Here is a 6000-nt window from a genome sequence, read left to right as displayed (position 1 = left end):
CCGTCCGTCGAGATGGCCACCTCCGCGGAGACGGCGAGGAGGAGGAGAGCGAGGGCCACGATGGGAGCAGAGAAGGAGCAGGGGTAAAGAGGAAGGCTGCATGGTCTATTTGCTAGTGTATTTATTGATTTTAGTCAGTTTTAGAGATGAAACTAGACACTTTTTAGGAGGTTTTGGCAGCCTCATAAAAGCTCCTAAAACTTTTAGCTCCTAAAAATTTTAGGAGCTTCGAACCAAACAGGGCCTAAGTAGTAGGCAGTGGTGGCACAACAAATCATACCTAATATAAGACGACTCCCGTATATATTTTATTGTCTGTCATCGTGTGGCATGTCAAGATGGATACTACAACTATGGTTTTGTTCATAACGGTACTTGTTGCGGCTACGATTTTCTTGGTAAGGCCCCGTTTAGATCCAAAAATTTTAGGAGTTAGGCTCACTGTAGCATTTCGTTTGTATTTGGTAATTAGTGTCTAATTATGGACTAATTAGGTTCAAAAGTTTCGTCTCGCGATTTCTCGACCAACTGTGTAATTAGTTTTTTTTTCCGTCTACATTTAGTACTCCATGCATGTGCCGCAAGATTCGATGTGACGGTTACTGCGTAAAATTTTTTGGATTCTAAACAGGCCCTAAGTCGCTATATGCAACTACTAGGCACCAAGCCGGAATGCCTTTCCAGGTATAATTTTTTATGACACGTTTCTAAATGTTTGTTTTGAACTGATTTCTATGTTCAAACTTGAACATATATTCCTTTCTTTTTTGCATGTCTTTGTTTTTTTTATATTTGAAGTTTTTTAACCAAAATTCGAAGTGCAATTATTAATCGATTTGCTGTTGCTCTATTACGTGCTGCCTACTTATCAGGTATTCAGGTGGAGATGGAGAATGCAGAAGGATGTTGCAAAGTCACCCCTGGCGTAGGTGGTATAAGTGTCAACTATTGCTGCTGCACTGGCCTGTGATGAATGCAAATACTCTCATGTGTGCGCAGTTCTTGATGTACTATGTAATAACTGCACCTCCGGCAAGTGCGCAATCTCGCGGAGCCCCACTCCCAAATCCAGCGCCCATGGGTCGGCGGAAGCGGCCCCACAAGGTGCAGCCGCCGGCGGAGCGAGTCGATCGAGAGCCGGAAGGCGGAGAAGTCGACGACGACTCCACGACGATGAGCCCACCAAAGGCGGAGATTTCGGCGGCCGGCGAGTGCGAGGAGGTGTCGGAGGCCGACGAGGAGGATATCGGTAGACTATTGGAGCCATTCACCAGGGACGAGCTCCTGGACCTCCTGACCGACGCCTGCCTCCGTGACCCTGCCCTCCTCGCTCGCGTCGCCGCCTCTGCCGCCTGCGACGCCGCGCATCGCGCCTATTCGTGCACGGCCTCGGCCCCGGCGCTGGCTGCCGCATTCGTCCCCTTCGGCGCCCTCGAGGAGTGCCACGCCGTTGCCGACCGCGCCACCGGCCGTTGCCGGGGCTACGGCTTCGTCACCTTCCGCCGCCGCTCCGACGCGCGCCGCGCGCTCGCCGATTCTTCCAAGTGCGTGGACGGCCGGCCCGTCGCCTGCCAACTCGCCTCCCTCGGCCCCGTTGCCCCTTCCTCCTCGTTCTCTGACCGCAAGCTGTTCGTGGACAACGTGCCCGAGCGCGCTGGGCGTGACGACCTGAGGGAGTTTTTCTCCAAGTTTGGTGAGATTTAGGAGGGACCCCTCGGCTCTGACCGCGCCACCGGGCTGTTTCGGGGCTACGCCATCTTCGTCTACAAGACGCCTGAGGGCCTCAGGAAGGCACTCGAGGAGCCCACCAAGGTGTTCGACGGGTGCGAGCTCCATTGCCGGCTCGCGCACAGGGCGCGGAAGAGAAAGCAAGCCCCTGCCGCACTCGCGGACAATGGTGACCAGAGCAATGGAGCAGCTGCTACCTTGCCCACTGTCCAGCTCCAGTCCGAGGACACTGCATTGACACCCAAGCTACCACTTCTTTGCTCGAACCCGCAGATTCGGCTGACGACGAAGGGGAGTAGCTCAACCACAGCCTCAGCCACTGTTGCCTTTCGTCGGAATGCCGCGGCGTCAGGTGGCGCTGGTATTTTTGGTGCGGCTCCTGTGGCCACTGCTGTTCCCTCTTTGCCGGTTCAGAGCACGACAAGCACGCCTCCGGGTGGAGGTGTATTGGGGCATGGTGGATTGAGTGACACTGCTAGAGCTGGTGCTTCGTCCATGGTTCCTACAACAATTGGGGCCACGAATTCACCATCATCTCTTCAGGTTCAGGGACCAGGAGCCCTGAAGGATAGCTGTTTGTCCTCCATGGGCCTTTCCACTTTGGCATCCCGAACTGGTCAGTGGTCAGCTAGACCAGGCTTGATCCAGCATTACCTGGGAAGATAGGTAAAAATAACGTGGCATTTTGGTAGGCAAGGTTTGGAATCGAACATGACACTGAGTGAATCAAGCAGGGACTCGATGCTAGTACTTTCTTACTGAAGCAAGGAACTGCAGCCTAGGTTAGGTCCTGTTCGTTTAGTTGAAATTTTGCTTATGCTGCTGCTTATGCTGATTTGTTGCGAGAGGAAAACACTGTTCGTTCACTGAAAAGTATTGCTGAAGTAGTACTGCTGAAAAGCAACGAACAATATTTTCCTCTCGTAACATAAGCTAAATTTCAGCGAAACAAACAGGACCTAACCAAGGTTGCAGTTCCTTGCTTCAGTGCATCTCATGATTTTTCAATTAGCATCCAGTGATTCTTATCACAGGAGAAGCGATTGTAAATTTGTGATATCTAGTCACTAGGGAAATGCAATTTTGTAAATAGTTTAGTTTGCAGAGCAAACACGCCATCTGTAAGACTGTTAACTGAATGCATCCTTTCTGAAAAGAGGGAAGGGAGACCTTGGACTTGTTTATCACTGTATCTTGCATCGTAGAATTACTTTGGTTCTTATTATCTCTATCTGAAAGTTGCTCTTGTACCAGTGATTTTTTTTGTAATGCTGCATAAGCTTTCAGAGCAGAACTCCATGTTTAACTGGATGCTTGCAGGATAGCAACCTTGAGAATATGAGCAAACACGAAAGCTCGATGTAGCTATGAGTACACAGTGGCTGGTGTTACTGTTACAGCAGGCCGTTGATGGCCCTGTGTGTAAATAGGGTTTTTGTTACGTTTTGGTAGAGATGTGAACTTCCTCATCCAAAATTCCCCCTCTTCTAAACAGGCTCAGGATGACAGGGAATCCTGACTAACGTTTTGAGCATCTTTTGTCTCAACCCCTTGACATTGATGAACACATTTGAAATGGCAGGTGCAAGAATCCATGATAGCTGCGTTTTGGGCCGATCTGAAACTAAGGTCTTTATTGGTAATGGCAATATGACGGCGTTTTGGGCCGATCTTTGGTGCGGCACTCACACCATGATGGAAGCTTTCCCGCCTTTTTTTAGTCACCCTAAAACCGAATCTTTTGTTGCTAAAGTCCCTGCTCTCCTCTGTTAATCACTCAGTCTGATGCACCTGACCTATTAGAGTTTTCAGAAGCAATGGAAAACCCATGGGCGAAGCTCAGTTAGACCCAGTGGGTGCCCAGGCACCCAGGCAAAAATCAAAATTCCCTTGTAACTATCAACATTTCACCTTATGTGCACCCCCATGGCCAAAATGAGGCACCCCCCGCAGGCCAGCAAGCAGCAGCTAGAAAAGATCAAGGCTCAAGCCCACCTCGCAGTTTCCTTCCAGGAGGAGGAATTGCTTTTCCTCCCAGGTCAGCCTCGGCGTTTCGCACTTTCGCTTGCCACTCGTGTCTCCCGAATAGATGCGCCCGCTGCCCGCACTCGCGAGTCCGCAAGGGTTCGCCTAACGCCTACGCGGTTGCAGGCTGTGCCCTGTCCGGCTCTACGCAGGGAGTAGGCAAGTAGCCGAGTGCCCGGCGGCCGTCGGCACAACCTGGCACGAGGTGGCCGGCGACAGATATTGATCCAAAATAAAAGGCAAGGCATCAACTCATCAAGCCCTCGATTATCCAGAATTTGAATCATGCTAAGCCCCAATCTGTTTAGGGTTAGTGTGATTTTTCTCTCTCTTTTTTTAATATATATTTCTGATAGTATAGAACTGCAATAGTTTTTTTAAGCCATAACGGCAATAGTTTAGTCAACATGTTTCCTACAATAGTTGAAGTGCCACAAGTTGTTGAAAAGGATGATAGAGATTGAAAAAATAGAGATCAGGCATCAAATCTTCTAGTATATTTCAAATCTTTTGACTTTGCCTTTTATTTGCATCTAATATTGACTAGATTGTAAATGTAGACTCCATTTATATGATCTTAAAAGAGATGGGTGGGAGAAATTATTAAATGAAGTGAACGAGTTTTGTGATATGCATGAAATTGATAGAGTGGATTGCTTTAGCGATGTTATTGATTGGCTAGTTCAAGAGCTTGATAGCCGCTTTAGTGTGACAAGCTCTCAATTGCTTGTTTGCTCGGCCGCTTTCAGTCCAAGGGACTCGTTTCATGATTTCACTGTGGAGACTTTGATGAACTTAGCAAAACTATATCCTGATGATTTTAGTATTGAGGACTATTGGTGAGCTCTCTCATCGCTATTGCTAGAAGTCAAATTTTGATGTTAAAATATGGTAGTTATGCATTAATTATCTTATTTTTTTAACATCATATGGGTTATTGTAGTTATGGTTAAGTGGTGCACCCCCACCGTTGTGCTCTAGCTTCGCCCCTGGGAAAACCCCAAATACGAAGCATTATTATAATCTGTGCTTTGATTCCTTTGAGAACAATGCTTCTGCACCCACCATCTGTAAAAAACTTGGCACCTCAAAATGTTTTTTTCCTGTGGTTACTCCATAGACAGATTCCTTTGATAATGATACTTGTGCACCCGCCATCTGGGAAAACTTTGCACCTCGAAAATGTAAATGACTCCATTGACAACAACCGCTCGCCTTAAGGTCAGTCTCAATAAGGTTTTATGAGATTTTATAAGCATTAAATAAGTTGACGTGTCATAGTGTTAATGAGTTTCATTGGGATGAAATTTATCTACACTGTTTCAACAATGACGTAAAATACCGACTGAAACTGACCTAACTATTGCCGTCTCAGCTGATGACGGTTGCCGTTGTTTTCCTTCAAAAAAAAAAATAATCCATGATGAAAAAGCCGTGTCGCTGAGCGGCTGTAGCCCGTAAGTTCTTCCGTTCCTCTCTTTCCGATTGGATTTTGGTTGCCGCTTGTTTGTGCGAGCACGAGGCTACAGTTCCTTGTTTGAACTTTCTCCACGCTTTGCGCTGAACCTTATACACAATCGTCCGGCGTTTATTCATCAGAACCTGCATATTTCAGTTGAAAAACCAAAACGATTGTGATCACAACATTATTTTGATTTTTGAGCGTATTCATGTTCCATTACCTGGCCACAGGCCACAGCAGCAGAATCTTTATTTGTTTTTTTTAATGTTAAAAGAGCGTATTTTTTAAATGTACTCCTAAGTCGCTGTTGAGAGTGTCGACCAAAGCAGCTAGAAAGTGACAAATTTCAGCGTGTTTTGGTTCACAGAGCGATCTGATCCGGCATGAGTTGATCTGGCTTGAGCTCGTCCGGTCTTTTCCGTGGAATAGACTCGTCCGTCGTACTAGTATATGGCTTTGCGGAACTGCTGCGTGGAATGTCCTCGTGTCGTGACGGATCAGTTGAACACATCCGGCAAACCAAACAAGACAGGTAGGTTCGGTCTTAGGATCGGACGGTTCCGCCACCCGTAAACCAAACGCCCTGAGGTTATCTTCACTGACAACTTCCAAAATACAAACACTCATTCTGCTTTAGGTAGCATTATAGGTAAAAGATTTAATACCTATTCGACGTCTTCTTCAACAATAAAACCTAAAAGAAAATTCTTTCTGCAAATGAGTTTCCAGAAGAGAGTATGCCCATATTTGAGTTATGCCTCTCACAACCCAAAATAGATCTCTCG

The 6000-nt window shown here is 47.0% G+C and overlaps 1 pseudogene; it reads left to right on the top strand.

Moving 5' to 3' along the window:
• The first annotated feature begins 1000 nt into the window (after positions 1-1000).
• On the top strand, positions 1001-2466 carry LOC136474170 (RNA-binding protein P-like; annotated as a pseudogene).
• Positions 2467-6000: the final 3534 nt, after the last annotated feature.

Source organism: Miscanthus floridulus, chromosome 8, assembly GCF_019320115.1.
Source record: "Miscanthus floridulus cultivar M001 chromosome 8, ASM1932011v1, whole genome shotgun sequence".
NCBI lineage: Eukaryota > Viridiplantae > Streptophyta > Magnoliopsida > Poales > Poaceae > Miscanthus > Miscanthus floridulus.
Note: the sequence above shows the minus strand (reverse complement) of the source record. Positions and strands in the feature narration are given on the sequence as shown.